The sequence below is a fragment of the Pleurodeles waltl genome, chromosome 1_1, assembly GCF_031143425.1.
Source record: "Pleurodeles waltl isolate 20211129_DDA chromosome 1_1, aPleWal1.hap1.20221129, whole genome shotgun sequence".
Lineage (NCBI taxonomy): Eukaryota > Metazoa > Chordata > Amphibia > Caudata > Salamandridae > Pleurodeles > Pleurodeles waltl.
Window position 1 is genome coordinate 903,345,280 of NC_090436.1, and position 23,268 is coordinate 903,368,547.

The 23,268-nt window shown below is 43.0% G+C and overlaps 1 protein-coding gene across 14 annotated transcripts in view; it reads left to right on the forward strand.

The window, feature by feature from the left end:
* The window catches only part of LOC138288601 (protein prune homolog 2-like), a 400,651-nt gene that overhangs the window by 46,137 nt on the left and 331,246 nt on the right, over positions 1-23,268 (forward strand). For 5 of the 14 annotated variants that reach the window (XM_069230114.1, XM_069230117.1, XM_069230118.1 and 2 more), the window contains exon 1: positions 21,483-21,630. The exons of 8 other annotated variants lie outside the window; for them this stretch is intronic. The gene's annotated coding sequence lies outside the window, so the exon portion shown is untranslated. Of the gene's footprint in view, positions 1-21,420; positions 21,631-23,268 lie in introns of those variants that run through there. One more of the 14 variants, XM_069230116.1, reaches the window with a different exon arrangement.

Genomic DNA, 23,268 nt, shown 5'->3' on the forward strand with positions numbered 1-23,268 from the left:
CAGTGCTCATAGGTTTGTGGCCTATATGTATGTGTCACTGGGACCCTGTCACACAGGGCCCCAGTGCTCATAGGTGTGCATGTATATGTTCCCTGTGTGGTGCCTAACTGTCTCACTGAGGCTCTGCTAACCAGAACCTCAGTGGTTATGCTCTCTCATTACTTTCAAATTGTCACTAACAGGCTAGTGACCAATTTTACCAATTTACATTGGCTTACTGGAACACCCTTATAATTCCCTAGTATATGGTACTGAGGTACCCAGGGTATTGGGGTTCCAGGAGATCCCTATGGGCTGCAGCATTTCTTTTGCCACCCATAGGGAGCTCTGACAATTCTTACACAGGCCTGCCACTGCAGCCTGAGTGAAATAACGTCCACGTTATTTCACAGCCATTTTACACTGCACTTAAGTAACTTATAAGTCACCTATATGTCTAACCTTTACCTGGTAAAGGTTAGGTGCAAAGTTACTTAGTGTGAGGGCACCCTGGCACTAGCCAAGGTGCCCCCACATTGTTCAGAGCCAATTCACTGAACTTTGTGAGTGCGGGGACACCATTACACGCGTGCACTACATATAGGTCACTACCTATATGTAGCTTCACCATGGTAACTCCGAATATGGCCATGTAACATGTCTATGATCATGGAATTGCCCCCTCTATGCCATCCTGGCATTGTTGGTACAATTCCATGATCCCAGTGGTCTGTAGCACAGACCCTGGTACTGCCAGACTGCCCTTCCTGGGGTTTCACTGCAGCTGCTGCTGCTGTCAACCCCTCAGACAGGCAGCTGCCCTCCTGGGGTCCAGCCAGGCCTGGCCCAGGATGGCAGAACAAAGAACTTCCTCTGAGAGAGGGTGTGACACCCTCTCCCTTTGGAAAATGGTGTGAAGGCAGGGGAGGAGTAGCCTCCCCCAGCCTCTGGAAATGCTTTGTTGGGCACAGATGTGCCCAATTCTGCATAAGCCAGTCTACACCGGTTCAGGGACCCCTTAGCCCCTGCTCTGGCGCGAAACTGGACAAAGGAAAGGGGAGTGACCACTCCCCTGACCTGCACCTCCCCTGGGAGGTGTCCAGAGCTCCTCCAGTGTGCTCCAGACCTCTGCCATCTTGGAAACAGAGGTGCTGCTGGCACACTGGACTGCTCTGAGTGGCCAGTGCCACCAGGTGACGTCAGAGACTCCTGCTGATAGGCTCCTTCAGGTGTTAGTAGCCTTTCCTCTCTCCTAGGTAGCCAAACCCTCTTTTCTGGCTATTTAGGGTCTCTGTCTCTGGGGAAACTTTAGATAACGAATGCATGAGCTCAGCCGAGTTCCTCTGCATCTCCCTCTTCACCTTCTGATAAGGAATCGACCGCTGACCGCGCTGGAAGCCTGCAAACCTGCAACATAGTAGCAAAGACGACTACTGCAACTCTGTAACGCTGATCCTGCCGCCGTCTCGACTGTTTTCCTGCTTGTGCATGCTGTGGGGGTAGCCTGCCTCCTCTCTGCACCAGAAGCTCCGAAGAAATCTCCCGTGGGTCGACGGAATCGTCCCCCTGCAACCGCAGGCACCAAAAAGCTGCATCACCGGTCCCTTGGGTCTCCTCTCAGCACGACGAGCGAGGTCCCTCGAATCCAGCGACACCGTCCAAGTGACCCCCACAGTCCAGTGACTCTTCAGCCCAAGTTTGGTGGAGGTAAGTTCTTGCCTCACCTCGCTGGGCTGCATTGCTGGGAACCGCGACTTTGCAAGCTACTCCGGTCCCTGTGCACTTCCGGCGGAAATCCTTCGTGCACAGCCAAGCCTGGGTCCACGGCACTCTAACCTGCATTGCACGACTTTCTAAGTTGGTCTCCGGCGACGTGGGACTCCTTTGTGCAACTTCGGCGAGCACCGTTTCACGCATCCTCGTAGTGCCTGTTTCTGGCACTTCTCCGGGTGCTACCTGCTTCAGTGAGGGCTCTTTGTTTTGCTCGACGTCCCCTCTCTCTGCAGGTCCAATTTGCGACCTCCTGGTCCCTCCTGGGCCCCAGCAGCGTCCAAAAACGCCAAACGCACGATTTGCGTGTAGCAAGGCTTGTTGGCGTCCATCCGGCGGGAAAACACTTCTGCACGACTCTCCAAGGCGTGGGGGATCCATCCTCCAAAGGGGAAGTCTCTAGCCCTTGTCGTTCCTGCAGTATTCACAGTTCTTCAGCCTAGTAAGAGCTTCTTTGCACCAACCGCTGGCATTTCTTGGGCATCTGCCCATCTCCGAGTTGCTTGTGACTTTTGGACTTGGTCCCCTTGTTCCACAGGTACCCTCAGTCAGGAATCCATCGTTGTTGCATTGCTGATTTGTGTTTTCCTTGCATTTTCCCTCTAACACGACTATTTTGTCCTTAGGGGAACTTTGGTGCACTTTGCACTCACTTTTCAGGGTCTTGGGGAGGGTTATTTTTCTAACTCTCACTATTTTCTAATAGTCCCAGCGACCCTCTACAAGGTCACATAGGTTTGGGGTCCATTCGTGGTTCGCATTCCACTTTTGGAGTATATGGTTTGTGTTGCCCCTATCCCTATGTTTCCCCATTGCATCCTATTGTAACTATACATTGTTTGCACTGTTTTCTAAGACTATACTGCATATTTTTGCTATTGTGTATATATATCTTGTGTATATTTCCTATCCTCTCACTGAGGGTACACTCTAAGATACTTTGGCATATTGTCATAAAAATAAAGTACCTTTATTTTTAGTATAACTGTGTATTGTGTTTTCTTATGATATTGTGCATATGACACTAGGTGGTACTGTAGTAGCTTCACACGTCTCCTAGTTCAGCCTGAGCTGCTCTGCTAAGCTACCATTATCTATCAGCCTAAGCTGCTAGACACTCTATACACTAATAAGGGATAACTGGGCCTGGTGCAAGGTGCAAGTACCCCTTGGTACTCACTACAAGCCAGTCCAGCCTCCTACACCCACTTCCAGGCCCAGGGAACAGTGGCCGAAGACAATGAGAGATTGGCAATTTCTAAAAAATGACGAAGGACAGCCTCATACAGTTTTAGAATGATGTCAGGTTTAAGGGGATCATCAGGAGAGGCAGATTTCACTCCCACACATAAAGCTGAGAATGTCAATGAGTCCAGAAGAGGCAGTTCATTAAGAATTGGGAGCATTGGCTCTTTCTCACAGTGATCAGGGCCAGTCAAAGCCACAGATGTAACAATAGACTGGAACTCAGCATAAATAGCGTTGATCTTATCCACAAAAAAATTCCATTTTATTGCAGTGAGCATTGGATAACTCCATAGGCTTAGTAGAGACTGATTTAGTTAAACTATTAGCAATGGAGAAAATTTCCCTGGCAGGGTTCTTATTATTAAGAATCTTGTTGGAAAAGAACTCTGCTGTAGTTTTACTTATCAGTTTATGGTATACTTTGAAAGCGTTCATGTAAAGTGCCTTTGCCTCCAAGTCATAGGACTTTCTCCAGGTATGCTCAAGTGCCTTACAACACTTTGTTTTCAGCAGCCAGCATTTCACTGAACCAAGGAGCAGAAGGTTTGCTCTTGGCCTTAGTCTGGTGGGCAGGTATGAACTTGTCTAAGGCCCCAGAAACCCAAGTCTTCACCTCTGCTTCAGCACAGTCTACATTTGAGTGTAACTGGGGAAGAATGGCCAAGATATCACTTCCAAATTCAACCAAATTCAGTTTGTGTCACGGACTTCTAGCTGTATAGCTATTCAAGATCGTAGGTTTGTGTCCACTCACTTGAAGAGACATCGAAATCAGGTAGTGGTCTATCCAAGCCATGGGTCTTGTGGAGGCCACCTCTAAGTTATGGAGGTTTGAAAAGACTGGATCTAAAAGGTGACCTGCAAGGTGTGTGGGAACTTCCACTAACTGGCCCATCTGCAATGAAGCCAGATCAGCCAATATTTAATGTGCTCCAACATCATTGGGTTGGTCGAAATGGAGATATAGGTCACATAAGATAGTAGAATTTGTTGACGTGAGTGCTATGGAAGCCACTTGATTAACCACGGCAGTTCTAAAAGCTTTGAAGGGCCTAGAGGTCTGTAAATTAGAAGACCCACAAGAATGACATTTTTACTCACTGTAATCTGACAAAGAACATTTTCATATCCGTGAATAGGGCCAGTGACCAAGTTACAGCTTACTGTGGAATAATAAATAATAGCTAAATCACCCCCTCTTCCTGAAGATGTGTCACATCTAATTATCTTGTTATCAGGGGGCAATGCCAGGAGGGCTTCTATAGAAATATAAGGACTGAGCCATGTTTCAATAAGAAACAAGACATCTGGTAAACAGTCTTGAATTATGTCAAATAGCTCAGCATGATGACGAATTAACGAGTGGCAGTTAATAGCACAGATTTTCAGTAGTAAACAGTGCTTGGCAGGAGCAGGGGAGGCAGGCCCCGAAGGGCAAGCAATACTAGATCCTAAGGCATATTCATTGTAATCAAACACTCCCGCCTTGCGTAGCCAAGCATGTAAACAGTTGGTATGTATGGCTTGTCTCATTTTATGAAGTACAGATAAAGAGTAGGTGAACCGATTGTGTGTGAGAGGTACAGCATTCCTGGCACCATCCAGGTGTGGATGGGTTTGCTTTGGTGCACCTTTGGCACACCAGCGGCACGCCCGCTGCTCCTGTCTGCGCATCTGACTTCCTTAAATTCCAGTGTGAATGGGAAGAAGGCAGCATAGCAAAACAGTTAGAGCGCCGTCTTCTCTGACGTGTGGCCTGTAAAAAATGGATGACCAAAAGTGAGGAAACGTCCTCTATAGCGATTGAATACAGTGCCTTAAAGTGTGCTCCTGCTTTGAAACTCCCTCCCAAAATTCGGGCAAAGTGGAAGTGCAGATATTGATTACCCAATGGGAGTAAGTAAACTGTCAGTTCCAAATTCAATATAGTTCAGTGCAAATGGATAGGTTAAAATTGACTATTTCAAACACAACATTAAAATCACAGTAAAACATGCAAACAGAAGGCCCCTGTAAAAATGCTCCTCTCAATAAGATAGATTCCGGTCTCTGCGGGCCGCACGCAAAGGAAAGAATGTTGATCAATAAACTAAATCCAATGGGTCGATTAGATCGCTTTATCATTCAATACCTCTTTACTCCTCCAAAGTAATGACCACAAGCCAATCTAGAAGGCTCAAGAAATGACCCATGGACGTAGAAACATTAATCCTACCACTGCAGCTTACAATCCATCCAATCGGATTATGGGGTCAAATACATGGAGAACATGACAAAGATTTTTGATATATTAAACAAACGGGGACAGGGAGATTAATGGTCCAATGTACAGCCTCCCAAAGATACTCTACACGAAAAGAGGTACTCTGTTCCAAAGAGAAAGAGACACAAAGGAAATAGACACAGTGGGGACCCTTATGTTAGAAACAAGAGCCCTCACACATCCTATTGGATGTCATGCTTCATCATTGGGCATGCTCCTTGTCAGACCTGCGCTGCAATGTCTGACAGGCCCCCATGAAGGGGGCTCTTTGCCGTAGATCTTTTTTCCCAAATCTCTGTGCTGTGGAGAGAGGTGTAGCGGACAATGCCGACCTACAAGCACAATATGGACAGGAGAGCAAAGTAAGGATAAAATTGGCTCAACACCTAACACTTCATCATGGATTTATTAGATCAACAAAGGGTATTGGCCAACATCAAAAAGCAGGTGGGTGAGTGGAAATAGAGATAATGCTCAATCACTCTCTCTAAAGTGGAAGGGAAAGTACACTGCCTTACACCCTCTAAAAATGGGTCAACATGTCTCAAGGGTCCAGAAGGACCAACAACAAACAAAAACCTTCTCCTTTTTAATAATACACAGACCTCAATGTGTCTAAATTAACAGTCAACTAGACTCCGGTCACTTACTCCAAAAAACTGCGCGTCAGGCTAGTCTGGTAAAAAGGGGTAAAAAATCCTAAAGGCAGCTGATTGCCCTATAACGAGGAGAGACTTGCAACAGGAGCTTGGTTACAGACATAAGCACTCTCCTTATATCCATAGCAAGGGTGCTTGATAACGAGGTGTGATTCATTTACTGTATCACAGGCAAATGATTAAAAGTTCAAGAACAGGCAATCTAGGAAATACAAAGAAAAAAGAAAGAAAAAACAAGCCGGTACTCACTGATGTGTAACCAGTCATTCACCGAGGACCTACCCCGGGGCGGTGTTCCTGTAAATGTGACAGCATCGTTAAAGAAAAGCTGAAACCCGGAAGTCGGGTCTGCTCAGGAGAGCGCCAATTGGAGCTCCATCATCATGTGGTGAGGAGCAACGGAAATAAAAAACAGACACCGAGGGGGAAGGGTTCCTATACAAAAGTGCAATAAAAAAAGAAGTAGGACTCATTAAAGCCAGCTACAACCATACATCTAAACTCAATGAAAACCACAAATCAACCATCATTATCAGAAGGCAAGAAACCTAAATTGCCCTCTTTAGCTAAAGCCTTGAAAAGCTGCATGTAGATCAAACTATGTTTTGTATAGATGCAAATTAACTTGTAGATGAGCTTAAATCATGCTCCAGGTCAGTTGGCGGTATGTCTAGAGTGCGCAATTACCCAAGGGTGTCTTGGTACCAGCAAACTAGTGCACTCTATGCACCAATCGCTCCAGGTAAAGCCTATATAAATAAATTACTTTGTAAAGCCCTGTAAAATGTTTAAATATTTGGGTTTAAGGGTAACTCAAGCAGCGGTCTGTTTCATGCCTGAACTCTAACCATGGGAAAAGCCCAGACTCCCAACTTTACTTTCTGGTATTTTAGTACCATAATCAAACAAGCAGAGGTTGGGTAAAGCAATCTAGGAGGAATATATTTGTAAACAATATCTGAGATATACGCGTTCCATGCTACTGGGTAAAGGCAGTGCTTAAATTGAGCCACTGGTTTCTGGTGCTCTGCACTGACTCTTAATTCTCAACACCAGCACTAATGACAGTCTGCCGCATGGTGGCAATGTCTGCCTAATTTTGAGCTGAATACAACAACAGTGTTTAATACTTTAATACATATCAAAAATCAATAATACCTGCCTCCCGCACCATTCTTATTGCTTTGGGTGTCCTGAAATATTCTGAATTGCCACAGTTACATGAGTGTGATGGTTACTAGTTATGTTGGTGCTTTTATTTGCAGCACTTGCATGGGTAATGGGTAGTGGTAGCTCCAGTGACCTCCTGAGAAGAGCTCTGGAACTTGCTTTTTTACTAATTTAGCACTGGGTAAAGGGCCTTTAGAAACATACGAAAAGCCTTAAACCGGCATCGACTATGAACAGGGTGCCAGTGTAACTGGCCAAGTTGAGACAAGATGCTATCTAACTTACTTCTCCCAAATATCAGCCTGACTGCTGCATTCTGAATAAGTTGTCAATTCTTTATAAGGTAATCCAGAAGTCCAACATAGTGAGCATTGTAATAGTCAAATCTGCTTAAAATCAGAGCTTGCATCAGTAACATTGAAGAATGTAGAGGAATTAAAGGGAGGATCTTCTTAATTGTTTCATTAGCAGAAAGCACATAGTCATTAATTTATAAATCTGATGTAAAACGAAAGCTTGCCTATTCAATAGCACGGCAGGTTACGGGCAGTGGATGCTGGTTCTGGACATTCTCCCAACGATTGGCACCACCACATAGAGGACCAGATCGTGGGATTATCAAAAAGTATAACCCTATTTTTGTCTGAAATTACCCAGCGGGAATTAGCTTCCATCCAGCTGGCTACCTTAATCAAGCAGTCTTTGAACTGCATGTAATGGGAAATATTGCCCTCCGTGTGGATGATTATTTGAGTATCGTCGGCATAGCCATAAAATTGAAAGCCTAACAAAGCAATCAGATATGCCATGGGACCAACATATATATTTAAAAAGAGTGGGATTGAAAGCCGACCCCGTGAGGAACAATACAAGCGATATCTTTAAAATCTGAGTGAAAAGTTACCATCTGGATTGCCTGAGTTCTGTTTTCCACAAAGGATTTAAACTATCTGAGTGGCTTCCCCTTCAGGCCAATAGGGAATAACCTTTCCAGTAAAGATAGAATGGGAAACCATATTGAAGGTGGCTGACGAATGAAAGAAAAAGAGTGCCGCCTAGCTTAGAAGACAAAAAAAAGTTGATTAAATTGTGATATTGTGTGCATTGGTCTGCCTCCTCGTTCTCGTGGACCTTTCCACAGCTTTTAAAAAGCTAATTTCTCCCCAAAATGCTCATTGAAAAACATGAGACTCAAAGGCTGAATTCTAAAGTGGTTCTTGCCGTATCTTAAAATTCAGTTTTAGCATACAAAATTAGAAAAATCCCCCGAGCCCCCTGTGGATCTGTGAAGGTGGTCCCCAAGACTCATTCGGTCCCCGTTTCCTTTCTATCTTTACATGAACCCTCTTACCTTCATTCTCAAACACATCAACACATCTTACCACTTCTACTTAGAGTATTGTCAGGGTTATTGGAAAATGTCCCAGCAAAGGACTGGATCAGGAATCAGGTAGTTTATGAGGAGAAGAGTTATATTTTGATTGCTTTATGGCAAGCTAGGTGGTGTTCAATTAGACATAACCTACTTGGTGTTCCTGTGTTTCACAGCCAGATATGAAAAATAATGGCTTCCTATTCTGTAGTGGTGAATTTGAGGGATATCAAGCAGCCCAAAAAGGAGGATCTGAGTACTTGTGGTTGGGCATAATGAACAAATATAGCACAAAGGTACAGCGCGCCCTGATTATAGTAGTGTTGGTTGACCAAACAAAAACTCTTAAACAAGATACTTTTGGACATGGGCAACCACATAAGGGTAGTCATGAAAAGTCAGATATGAGAATGGTGCAGGAAGTTAAAAAGAAGACATTCTGTGGTGTTTTGAATGTGCTGCAGTCTAGAAATAAGGTAAGCAGGAAGTCCAGGGTACAAAAGGTTACTGTAGTCTAATATGGATAATAAAATAGCCTGCATTGCTACCTGCAGCAATGCTTTAGGTAGACATGGAAGGGTTTTGCATGCTAACCATAATTGATGGACTAACCTCTATCTCCAGGCAGTTTAATCATGTCTCTCCAGTTCTGTCCAAACTATCATGGCTCACAAAATAGGCAAGAAGCATTCCCAAAATAGCCTGAATTACACATAAGCCAATCCACTATGTGTCCCATCACAACCCAATAAATTTGGTTATGTCACTCAATTAATATCTCAACTTGAGCTCGGGTACCCTACTTCATGAAGTTCCATCATTCAAGAAAACTACAGCTATAAAACAGACCTTCTCAGGGAGTACTCTAACAATATGGGGTTCTCTCTGACACTATCAGCACCACCTCACCCCGTGAAATTTTATAAAAAGAGTTAAAAAAACTGCTATTCTAATGCTGACTCCCCCTATGAATGTCATAATTGTGCCAAGAGTTGTTTACTACCCTTGTATCTGTCCATGCAGCAAATATGCCCTGCTTCCAGTAAGGCTGTATGTTTAACTTTGGAATGTGTCTTGCTTGGGTTCACTCATCTATGTTGATACCTGTTGCCAGCCTCGGTATAGTGTCAAATGTGGACCCAGACTTAAGGTGTAGTGGTGGTCGTTAGGGCAGACGAGATGTGATGGCCTTCAATGAGTGGTTGAGCTGGCTTTTGGAACCTGTTTAGTGTTTTCAGCTCCTTACAATGTTCCCATTGCTTGGTGCAATGGTGGAGATAAAGTAGGTCTGTTGCTTTTTCTGTGAATGTTACTGCTACCATTGTCACACCAAGAAGCCTTACATTCTTCACTCTGACCTCTACTTCCCCTATTTGTAGTTTCCTCTGACCACTCTCACTGTGCACTACAGGCTCCTCAATCATGTCTGCTGCAGCACTCCTTGTGCTCTCTCTATCCCTCCAGATACCACTCTTTGGCCTCCATATAGTCCATGTGCACCTCCTTCCATCCTTATGATTGCACTTGGTTCCCCATTCATGATTCCCTGTGCCCCATTGTGGCCTTGTTACTGATTTTTCCCCAGCAGCTTCACGAGACTCTAATTCTTCCCTCCAGCCCTCCTTCACAAATGCTGGCCACTTATGGTCCCCTCTAACATTAACAGTATTTCAACCTGACATGTTTGTTTTGATGTGATTGATATGATGTAGAAACACCAGGGTTTGTTTGTGGGCATCTATTGAAGGGCTCACATACAAAATGTCTTCCACTGAGCGAGGGATGAAAATTGGTGGGAGAGGCTAGTGCTGAGCAATGTGGGAGAGATCTGACTTGTGAAAGGCATAATGAACTGATTGGGAGGAGAGGCAATGTGTGGATGATGGAGGCTCTACTTAGGGAGTACTGGCAAGAATGACTGCCTACGGGGTTGTGGTAAGAGAGAGTGTCCTGGGTGGAGGAAGGAGGCGTCTCTCTGACGATTCTGCATCCACGACCGACCTACAACCCAGATCTTGTTACTTCATGCATGCCGAATTTTTGTCTGGCCCTTAGCTGCCAAGCTTTCTGGACGCCTTTAATGATAAATAAAGGATGAAAAAGATGGTGCGCTTCACAGCAGCCACAGTTCCAGGGGGCAGGGATCTTTGACACACCTGGCAGGTTTGTCACCAACATTATGTTCCCTTACCGTTTATTCACCATGGCCAGTGTGAGGACAAGTCGTCCCAGGTATTTAACATATGTGAAATTTGTTTTGAGCCTAACAAGACTGCTGCCCTTAAGATACAACTGCTGATAACTGCTGGAGCTTCCTTAAAAGCATTAACTTCACACCAGCATAATTTATTAGACAATACAATGCCATTTCAAATTACCTGTTATTCATACTAGTTACCCAACAGATACTAGCAAGCCTGCATTCTGTTTGCTTTGATATGTTTTCCATACTAGCCCTCGTGCTCTCCTGTCAGACTGAGTACTCTTCTTTCAAAAGATTGTACCTAGAAACAGACATGCATGTAGAGCCTCGCAGGTTTTGAAATCAACTATTTTTGATGCAACCCATGACATTCTACAAAACTCCCAATCAGAACACTTCCAAATGTCATAATTTGGTATTCACTGGGTATCCAGCAGCACGCTCAGTTCTACAATATCATCACACACAATTGTTTCGGATACGCCTCCTATGTTCTTACTCAGAACCCAAACACACTTGTGGGCAATGCTCTACCAGAGCCACATTGTTTTTAAGGATTGACAAATCAATGGCTAAGTCGTGCACCACACCAACATATACACTAGAAACATGCACACACAACGGGTGTAAATACAACACATGCTCATGTGCATGGCATTTCGTCAGAATTACCTCCCTGGCATGTGATGTACTTTTACTTCTGCTAGACAATGGACCAATAAATACCTTATTCAAGAAAAAACACAGAATTTCTGTTGCACACACATACATACACATAAAAATATACAAGGATGTTCAAGATTGAATTAATTTTACCTTCACGTTATCATACACAATTTTTTTTTAAAGAAACAATGAACAAACTGCCTTCTAGCCACATACAAACACCAATAAACTGTAAACTAAGTCATGGATGGCACTCCCAGATCTGCATAAAAGGGAAGACATATAGAGATTGTGCTGCAGTGCTAGTGGTAGTGAATACGACATACATGCTAATTACATAACAACGTATCTATCAACGCCTCTTACCCCTGTTGCTCAGATCTTTGACTCTCGCACCCGAGTTCAAACTAGCCTACCTGGCTTTACTTTTTTATTATCAACCCCAGCGCATTTAAATTATATCAATATAGCCAGTAGTACCTTTTCTTTGCACCAAAAGGAATCAGATGAACGTGTGATGTGCACTGACTCTAAAAGGGTTTTCATCCTGTTCTGAGTACATATGCCTGTTAGGTAGCACTTGCTTTCCGTTAAAATTATGTGATGATTACACTTCTTTTTTAATTTCTATTTTAAAACTTATGACCACCATGTTGTGGCAGTGGCGTGTTTTCTGATGCATATTTTTATGTTTGTGGGACATTCTTGCAATAACACTAAAAAAAAATGTACCCATCAAACTAGCTTGCCAAGAACAGACCTGTTGACTTTGTTATGTTATATAAAGTCAACTTGATTTAGCGCAGGTTCACAAACGACTTCTTGTTGCTGAGTAATCAAAGAAAATAAAGGAATAAAAGAGGGAAGGTAAATCAGAAGAAATAAGACTGTCAGGGGTTCTGGAACAATTTTTAGAGTGGGGGTGTTACCATCAAAATGACCTCACTGAACTCATAGGTATTGTGAAAAGCCCCAGTGTTGCTAAAAAAACAAGTGTGGCAAAAGAAAGAGTTAAGGGTGCAGTATGTAGCTAGTTCTGAATTTTACAACTTACTGTTGCAATTATATTACTAAAGCATGGCATAGTAGCTCATTGTCATTCACAAACAGCATATTTTCGATTGGAATGACCACTAACTTTGCACATATGTAGTTTTACTAATAGAACTATTTAGCGCACAAACATTAATATGTAGAAATCGGGTTTTGGCTAATATTTTTCACTTGGGCTTCACCAAGTAAAGTGTCTTGAATTGTTTTGACCCTAATTAAATCACTGTTTACATCAAAATTTACAAAAAGTGCTTAGTTTGTGCTTTCTTAAGTGCTGAAATATTTTGGAATAGTTGTACAGTTCATTTATAGGTATTTAAATGTTGTTGTGTGTTGGAAAAAACTACATTGTTCAGCCTTTCCTTTCACACCAGCAAGGCTGCCGCATTGTTCACTTTACAAAATCCTCTCACTTTGCAGTCAGCGAAAGAAAAGTAAACACCAGTCTCCATGTTAAATATGCAGAAATTTGTCAGAAGAGGTAGCCTGCCATTTGACCTCTGTCTTTGAATGTGCAAAAAATGTGAAACGAAATTGAAAGACATCTTCATTGCTCATTCACCTTAAGAACCCCAGGATCATAATTTAGGTGGTGCTGCATCACCCCCAGCACTCCTACTTCCAGCGCTTTTTAAGCTTGTTTGAAAACCCAGGCTTTTAAATGTTTAAGTCGTTTTAGGTCAGTTTAATAACGTAGGGGATCTGGAAGAGAATTCTACAGAACAGAAGCTTGCACAGAGAAGCTGCAATCTTCCATATATGTCTTTGTATGCCTTGGAATAGCCAGATAATTAGATTTGGAGATCATAAGACTCACGTTCAAATGTATTTCTTGAATCTCTTAGCCACAAAGCAGGGTTTAAACTGTATCCTTTGTCGTATTGGTAGCCAGTAATGTGCTTTAGTTTAGGAATGGCATTATTGGGAGAACCTAAATAGGTTATATTTGCCCGATCAGGTCTTGGGGTATTGATTGCCACAATGATAACCATTTTTAACACTTCTAGCAGAAGAATAAAGCTATCTTCCTTATTATTTTAAGCAAGTATATGCATTTAGAGGAGGAGTAGGGCAAATCTATTATTCACGTTCTACATTTATATTGTTAAGTTGCATATGTTAAAATAACATGTATTTTCTTATTTGCATTTATCATAAAAGTTTAAGGTGTATATGTACATGTATTCAAAATGCATATGGAATGTTTGGTTAAAGTTAGCAAGATTAAAGGCTTTAATTCTGAAATGCTCTTTTGTTTGGTTAGCGTGTTCTTTCTTTGCAGGTATGTTTCAAGGCTTCAGTAAGTAAAGGAAAGGAGTGTAACTTATGTATTAGTTTCACTGATAGTAAGGACTGAAAAGAGACAGTCTTGTCACAAGAGGTGAAGATTTAATGAGCAGCTGAAGTCTCCTAGTCATCTTGTTTCAGGAACGTGGGACATTCAAGGTTGCAGAGACGCTCGAGTTCCAAGGGACAAGAAACCTGGGAGATGCTACCATTTATGAGACTTCTGGAGATCCCATTGGTCCCTAAAAGGGAGCGGAAAATTCTACTGGTGTTGACGGTTCTGTTTATTTTAATGAATGCTTACGATGTTAGAAGTTAAGGCAGATTCCCTGAGACTTTGAGGGGTGAAGGCCTCTCTACTCCCTTTATTCTTGCAAGTGTGAAACAAGTATTCCTATTTGGAAGATTTCTACTGAAGTCTTCCCTGTGCTTACATCTTCTGACATTCCTAAATTGCCTTAAGCTTAAGCAACTTTTGATTCATCCTTGAACCTTTATTCCAACCATCCTCAAGATTTACTTCCAAACCATCTTCATTCCTTACTTAGAATTCTTACTAGATGAGCTTAGAATTATTTCATGTTAAAGAAAGAGAACAGGGGTTTCTTTATAGAGCACCTATTTCTAGTTCTTAGTTTCTGTATTGCTGTGATTGTAATTGCTATGTATCTTAATCTACTGAGACTGAACCGATTGCGATGTTTCAGCTTGCCAGCTGTAATTCTGTATTTTTTCAATATTTTCATGACATGCATGTACATTAGATTGATTACTGATTGGGAATAAATCAATTTAGCCTAAATTAGTGATTCCTGGTCCTTATTGTAGGGTCACATTGGGCTTCACAGAAAATTTAATTGTTTCTTATTGTAACTCTCTTGTGCATCTTGATCAATAAAAAAGTCCACTAGATGAGAGTGAAAAATCATGCTCCTGCATACTCTCAGAGACAAAACTGCAATCAGTGGATTCATAGAGAGTCAGCCATCCATGTTAACCCTGGGGCTTTTAGCTGCAGTTCTGGTTTAAGGTGCAGCTCCCATTATCATAGGCCAATAAAGGTTATGCCAGAGGTCGAATCTGTTATTCAAAAATACTACATCAGTTTGGTTGGCATTTCATTTCAGCTGGTTATTACTCATCCAGTTTCAGCTATAATGCATGGTGTTTTGGAATTCGCTCTGTGCCACCACTGTGCCATCTAGTCAGCGGAGTAATTGAGAGTCACCTGTGTAGTTTTATAATCTGCAGCCTCTTGCAGTTAATTCCTTTATCATGGGGCTGATATTAGATGTTAAATAAAAGTGGAGATAGGATGATCCCAGGGGAAAGCCACAGTTGATATTACAGCAGTTGCTGCAAATGGAGTGAGTTGAACTGCTTACACTCGATCTTCCAAGAAGGATTTATGCCAATTTAGTGCAGTATCTTGAAACCATGCTTTCTTCACTTGGTCAGCAAGAAGTGCTGCAAAAGGAAGTAGGGGGACTGTGAGAAAAGGGTGAGCAGTAGAATTTCTCCAATAACTGGCTAGCGCAATGTTTACCAAACTGGGGGTCACGACCGGAAGCAGATTTTTAGTGGACCAGGAAGGTCCAAGCAATAAATAAAGACGTCTTTAAGTTCTGCGTTAATCATGTCACATTTGTTGGTGCTTTAGAGACAGAGGTCAATTGTCAGCAATGCCTTCTGACAGAATGCTGCTTATTCTTTTAACATGGAGTGGGTGTTTACTTTTCTTTGTCTGACTGCAAAGTGAGAGGAGTTTTTAAAGTGAATTATGTGGCAATCTTTCTGGAGAACAGGGAATGTGGAAAGTTAGGAAGTCATTTGTTTTTGCAACACAATTAAATGTAAATACCTGTAAATGTACTGTATGTATTCAGCCTTTATGAAAGCAAAAATGAAGCACAATTGTTTGTAATTTTGAAAGAGGGCTTTAATAAGATTAGACGAGGATCAAACAAATTAAGACACTTTACTTGGTGGTGCACAAATGATAAATATTCACAGAAACTTGACTTCCGCACATTATCAATTCAGTGCTGTATAGTTTTATCAGTAAAACTGTATGTCTGTGCAAAGTTAGTTGCCATTTACATAGGAAATGTGCTGTCTGAAAATGACAGTACACTACCACACAATGCTCTTGTTACATTCAAAAAATCCCCTGCCTCCTGCTCATTAAATGTAGGGGGATTGCAAAGGTTTTTCATTCCCAAAAGTGGACCACGAATCTAAAAGCTTTGGAAACCACTGGGCTAGTGAATAAGATAAATCTGGCACCCCCACCGCCACCTCCTCAGAACATTCCTGCATCTGGGAAGCCTTCATCTGAAGAAGGTGGCCTTGCTGAAAGAAGAATTCTAACTCCTACTGGAAGAAGAAGACTCATACAAGGACTCAAGGACCCTCTGAATATAGCTATCACCCAGGGATCGGAGCTGATTTCCAATGGTCAAGTGGTTGAACTCCTGTTTACTTGCTTCAGGGACACAAAAAGCAGAAGGAATCCTCACTCCAAGAGGCTGGAGAGAGACATGGTGCCCCTCAGTAGTCAGAGGCTGCAGTACTGATCCGACAAAGCCTTCCTAGAGGTTGTAGTCTAAGGGACGTATTTACAGTCCGGCAGATGGTTACTCCATAACAAATGTGATGGATATTGCAGCTGCTATATTACATGTGGATTAGGATATAATTCACTTTTCATAATGTAGAGGAAATATCCATCATGTTTACAACTGAGTGCCGTCCGCCAAACTCTAAATTAGGCCATAACCTTAAAGTAAACCTTTTGACTATGACAACCCACTTTGTGTATCTGACGTCTGATTCACAGTCCGCCTGAAATTAAGCCTAGGTCCTAGTCCATCACAAACTATTATTTTCCTATACTGATTTACTTGTTTCAGGCATGTTTGCCTTAAAACTTTAAAAAATCTCCATCTCTGGTTCCTCTTAAGTTATTGTGATGCTCTTGGTGTCTTCTTGGCCATTACTTTTTGCTCTGTTTTTCTAATCTGCTCCAGTAATTTTATTGTGTTGTGTTTTTTAGTTTGAAATTGTTGGCTCTGATTGAACACTATAATTCACCTCTCTGAGGGTTGCTTGCTGCTTGTGACATAGCTACTAGGTTTGAGCAGAGAGACTCTCTGTATGAAGCTCACTATCGGTTCTCTCTCCCTAGGCAAGGGGCCAGGACTTAAACCTTCAAAGAAAAGCAAACAACTTCTCTCAAACTGCACACTTTCCTTCTGGATTACTGCTCCAATATTGTATCACTGAGATTGATTGAGTGAAGCATCATCATCACTGTTCCTTGTCCTGTCCCTCTGTTTTTCACTCATCTTAGAGATGGGATTGGTCTTCATGATTATATCACCCTAGGACTCATTTGATCTTCCGGCAGGTCACCCTGTGCACCTTTCAGGCACCCAGATAGAACATTATACTTAATCTCTGGAGGCATTCCCAGTACTCAAAGCATATTACCCAAGTGCTGGCCATCAAGCATCTCATGTTTCTCCACCAGCTTGACCTTCGCCTCGCCACTGATTTCTGGAGCAATGATATCTCCTTCGGTATCTCTTTCTGTACTGGTGTCCATTTGGTTTGCAAGAGTGGAAAGTTGCTTCCTATCCATCTCCACTTTCTTCTCAGCTTGTAATACATTGCTAGTTACACCCTCCCGCTTCTCCTAGATACTGTGCATCAAGGTTTCAGTATTGCCTTTCTGTCCTTCAAATCTACAAGCAGGGCATTAATTGACCGTCCTTTGGGTAGTACCCTACAAGTTAAAAAAGTGCTCCTTGCTTTTCTTCTTTACTGTGATCCTTTCTCAAATGTAGACACTTCCAGTTGGCAGTGTAGGTCTGGTTTACTGCACTGTGTTGGTAAATATCTTACGCCCCAAAGAGTCTTTTAGGCCCTAATCAGTTTCAGTTTTCTTTTGGAACCTCTTGCAAGGTGGAATTCTCTCCCATCTGTGTCATGGTGTGGTGGCACAAGATGACAATGGACCCTATCGCACCAGCCTCCACAGCAACAGATCTCAAGCTTGCTCCTCGCCCTGGCTGTGGCTCCACCACCATCTGAGACATTACTCCAGTTATGCCATGACCATCAAAGTGTTTTCTTCCTCGCTCCATGGTCCAGTACTCTAAGGACTCAATTAGACCCTGCACCGCCCCTGCCTCACACTCAGGGGAGGGATAGGCTTTGGGCTGTGACCATCAGCGTAGAATCAAATTGCGTACCTACTTGTCAAAACAGGCCAGGCCAACTGGCAAGGCATGGGGCACAACTACGCTATTTGCCCTTGTCAACTCCACTAACAACACCAACAGGTGGACGCCCACCCGGACAGCTCAGAACACTGACTAGGGCAGGACATCAGGTCCAATAGGGTAGGGCATGCAGCCAAGAGAAAGAGCAATGGCCCCCTAGGAGCTTTTCCAGAGCAAGCCCTGACCACTCTTTATGCTCTTTAGTGATGTAAGAGTTCTCTGTTTATTTTGTTTTTCCAAGCTGCAACCCTGTTTGTGATTCACTGGGCACAAATGCAGCCAGGGCAAGCGATAACTCAGACCTACATAATTGGTCCTTTCAGACAATTTGGAGTCAACTTAAGTAGTGATGAATCCCATCAACCTCAGAGACAGAAACATTGTTTTCTGTTTAAATATTTCTGACAACTGATGAAGGTTCTCTAGATTGAGGGCTACTTTGGGTTCAAAGGTAATTCAGGGTGTCAGGGCTATTTAAGAAAAGGCTCATTATTCCAAAGGAAGGAAAATGAGAACAGTATAGTTGGGTCTTCATTTTTGTTTTGCTGATACACTCAAGGGTGCTTCAGTGGTACTGTGCACAGACAATATGGTTATAAAGGATTATCTAAACCACCAGTTTGGGACTGGGCATCAAGTGCTAGGTTTCTAAAGTTCCAGGTTTGTGCATGTACAAAGAGGAATCTGTTATTAACCAGGGCAGTCCACATTCTGGTTATAGACAATACCAAGCTTTATCACCTGAGTGGAGTGTTTACGTCCTCACAGGAATTTTCAGTCAGCCTACCTGTAGTCAGGAGACATGTCGCCGATTCAGGATCCTACAAGTTGATCAGTTTTCTGATCGCCACAGTTCTCTTCTACCTTGTTTATTCCAGATTTCATGACGCCCCTAGTGTTAGACACAGATGCCCCTCTGAACCTTAGCAGGATGTTTTACTGTACACTTTTCCTTAAGTTCTGACTATTCCCTGAGGCTTAGCAAAGGTTCAGGGGACAGAATAGAGGTAATTATGACTCTTTCCATTGGCCAAAGAGAGCTAGGGTCCCTCTCCTCTGCCTCATGGCAGCGACAAGAAAATTGATTCTTCCTTTAGTTCCCTTCTCTCAACGTCAACCTCTCAATTCTTCAACCACCTACATTCATCTGAATTTGTTGAATTGGAGGATAAAAGGTTGGGGCTTTTGAACTTAAATTAATAGCTTCTGGCATTTCCCTTGATGCGGGGGTCTACGAGAGACTATGTGACAAAATTGTTTAACCTTCTTTGGGAATCTTTTAATAAATGGTGTCAAAGAATATATTTATCCAGTCAGTTGTGATGAAAATAGTTTACAATTTTTGTAGGGGGGTGTCAGACAAAAGTTTGCAATTATCAACTTTGAAATTGCAGAGGGAAACTATTAATAATTTTAAGTTTCCATCCGGTGGTTTCTTTTGGATTAAGACTAGTCTTCTTTATTCGAAAGATTTGAATTTCTAAGGCCAAAGGTGAAACATTTATTTCGAGCATGGGATCTTCCTTTGGTACTAGCTTTTTTGTAGGATCCTCCTTTTGAACCATTGGTTGACGTCTTAGAGCAATTGTTGGCCCTGAACATTAGTTTTCCGGTAAACATCACTAGAGGAAGAAGAATTGGTGAGTTATGGTCCTTTCTTTGTTGTGCACCCTACCTAAAGGTGTTTGAGGACATAACTCTTTTGAGGTGTTTGCTAGTGTTTATTTCCAAAGTAAACAGCCTCCCTTAGGAAAAAGGAGATTGTTTTACCTGTTTCATGGCCAGATGCTAATACGGATTCAGATGTTGATTTTCATCTTTTGGAGGTGGCAAGTGCAATGAAGATTTTTTTGTTCACAGAGTATAGACAATCGGACAGCTTGTTTACTAACTTTGGTACTGCAAGAGGGATTGCAAGTCCAACTTCTCAAGCTCACCAAGATTCAGGGAACGTCTTTCCAAGTTCAGTTTAAACCTGTTCAACCATCGGGGTGGCAGCATCATTGGCAGAACGGGCGGGAGTTTTTGTTGTAGAAATTTGTCAAGCAGCAACATGGAGTAGGGATTCTACTTTTAATTTTCATTACCGATTGGATTTAGCTAGTGAGAAAGAGTAATTATTAGATACAAATATTCTTTTAAAAGCCTGCTATTAAGAGAGGTTTAGCTCACTGTCAAACTTTTGTTAAGAATTGTTGTCAATAAAGGCTGTTTTGTATACCAGCCCCTCTGTGTTTTGGTGCAGTATGTACTCAAGGCTGGCCTTTAGCATGTATGATGAGCTGGGTCCACGCCTAAGGCACCACCTTCCAGAGAGGCACTGGAGCTCCATGCAGTAGTGTCCCTATGACTCGGGTATACAGGGCTGCGGGCACTCTTGCCTCCTTTTTGTTTTTCTTTTCATGACGCTCCTTAATCTTGCCCTCATCACACTCTTCATGCCCCTTCCAGATTTTCAATACATATACATTTAAAGAGGACAATTCGGAGAGGGCACCAAATTTGGTCTCGTCCCTGGCAAACTGCTCTGTATGTAATGGATATATTTCCATGAGGCTGCACAACTTGCATAGATCCTGGCAGATTCATGAATGGGCGAGGAAGGAGATGAGAAAGCCATTAATGTTAGGATTACTTATGTTTGGATTACTCCCAGTAATCTTCAAGCGCTGCGACCAGGAAGGAGGACTCGGAGTGGTGACTCCTACCAAAAATGCAGTCGTTTTCTCGCAGATCCAGTGCTTTAAATGGGCCGGTACTCTCCGGTACTGAGTACCTGCACTTTTTTGTTGTGAGAGGGAGAGTACCGGCATATCTCAAGAAAAACGTAATACATTTAATTGGAGAGTACCGGCACGTCTCAGAAACAAACAGGTACTCTGGTTCAGAGTACCTGCACTTCTATTTTTCCATTTAAAGCACTGCGCAGATCAATCTTAATATCTCCACCGTCCCCCATCTGCCGCCTTCCAACTTCTTCTCTTCTTCCTAAAGTCACTGCATATTTATAGCTAGATGTTGGTTCCCTAAAATCATCGCTATTTTATTGATTTGAAAGCAATACACATACAACTGCACTCGCTCCTTTTAACACTTGAAGCAAATGAGTCTCGCGTGCAACGTTTCTCTTCGGATTCCTGCGACGGGTGCCAGGTTCTTAGTTTGGGGAGCATTACCCTTTCACTGATGCCACTCTCTGAGGGGGGCAACAGTATCGCAGCTCTATGAAGTATTACATTTGATAGGAAACACAAATGCTCGGCAACATTCTGCCATCCCGCAGCATTTACATTGGCGCCCTACTGAACACATATGTGTTTTCGTTTTTTGGTGTATTTAAAAAACTGCCGGGGTGTGAGAAAGCAGGGCTTGGGCGGCTGCAACGAGTCAGCGTCAGAAAGTGCGTTTCACATCTGTCTCTGACAGCTCGTGAGGGGTCGCTGGGTGCTGTTACTCATCTCCATAGCCGGTGTGGGCGTGGACTCAGCTATCGGGGGGCAGGTGATCATCCTTATTTAGATGTACCACAAGTCACGTGACCAGAAAATGGTGGCCGCTCCGCGATCCTAACAGCTGCAGACGAGGGATGCTGAAAGTGCGATAAAATAGCTGGGTTATCTTTTTTCCTCGCTAGGAGTCGAAATTATCAGGAAGCATCCGAGGACCTTTGTCAGGTAGGTGCGCGTATAGTGAATTCAAACAGCTGCGTGTGGTGCTGTTCGTAGTGCCTTGTTGTGGTTCAGTTAAGCCAGAATGAGATGGGAGAGCAGTGTTTGCCAGGGGGATGCAAAGCAGCCGGCTCCTCCTCGCCGGAGCCAGGCAGCTGTATTCTAATTCTGCCTCAGCCATGCCGGACGGAGCCATATGTCAGCTTTCAGATTCGTGTTTATTCGCAGAGTGCCAGCCAGGGCAGGCGCGCGCAATGTAAAACGCCAGACACTGAGCTGCGTCTTGTCACAATGTCCTCTGCCTGTGCACTGCAGCTTCAAAAACGAGAGACGAACCACACAACTACTGTCTCGTGCTGTTTTTCCAAGTGTCAGCGCCTGTGTTCGGGGTCACTGAGCTCTTCTGCACAATGTCAAACCCTGTGCTGCGTTGTGGTTTGTCCCTCATGAAAGACGAGGACATGTCTTACTTACAGCATCCCTCTGCTGCGGACTGCTGTTCTGGTTGTGTAGATCTTCACTAGCTTGTGCCTCCAGCACGTGGGCAGAGTTTCTTCACAAGAAAGCTGCTCAAAACATGGTTATTCAGACTTCCTACAAAGCCACGATAGGTTTTCCTCACAAATTTCTTTTCTCATGCACATGTTATCGCCAAGACGCCTCTCGGGCATACGTCGCGCTTTACAAAATAAATGTCATGTCGTATCAGTAACAAACGACTGTTTAATACAGCGCCTTAACGAGCTTTATTTTCTCCCCTTCTACTCCACCCGGCCTGCATTTGCATCAGTGCTTTGTGTCTACTTTGCTTTCCTAAAACGCCTCTCATTTATGAGAGCCAGAGTGCTGTAGTAGGGTTTTACAAATGCTGACTGGTGCGTGTGCTCGCGTGTGCGTGTCCTTCTATCATTTTACTTAAATTTGCTGAATGTTTCGAGCACGCCAGTAACCTTTGCAAAGGGGCCCCCGTTCGATATTTGTAAAATGAAAATAAGTCAATCATGGCAGTCTAAGGTGTACCGATCTGTTAGGCACATATATTAAAAATGCCCAGAAAGGAAATCTTTAAACCCGAACTAAAATTAAATAAATATACCGAGACGTAACGGAAAGGAAAGATGTGACTTTCAGATGTGATGAATAGTCAACTTGAAAGAACTGGAAAATCCTCAGGGTTTTACAATCAGGAATGCCCTTTCTCATATGAAGGAACGAATGTCTACTGCGAGCTTCTCAAGGCGAGATTTGTTGAAGAGTCGTCCAAATATTAAGCGAATTTCCATATTCTTAATGGAAGCAAGTGTTAGAGTTGGCAGCAGTAATCTTTTGGCAATAGAGTATTTGGAAGATAAAGCTTCAATTATATGGTTTCTCGAGAGAGGAAGTGTGTATTGAAAGGGCACATAGCAAAAGGATCTGTGTGCTGAACTGAGCAAAATATATCCCAAACACACGTGCGTGTCTGTGTGTGCGTTTGTGCGTACGCGATCATATTATCACAACCTTGGCGTGCTTGACGTTTGCTGCAGGTCCATTTCTTGGCTGCTAGGGGAAGTGAGTAACAAAGGGTTATGTGAATGTGTTTGCGGTTCAGTAAGGAGAGAGAGTAATTTAATTGTAAGTAGCCCTGGCAAAGCCACTAGG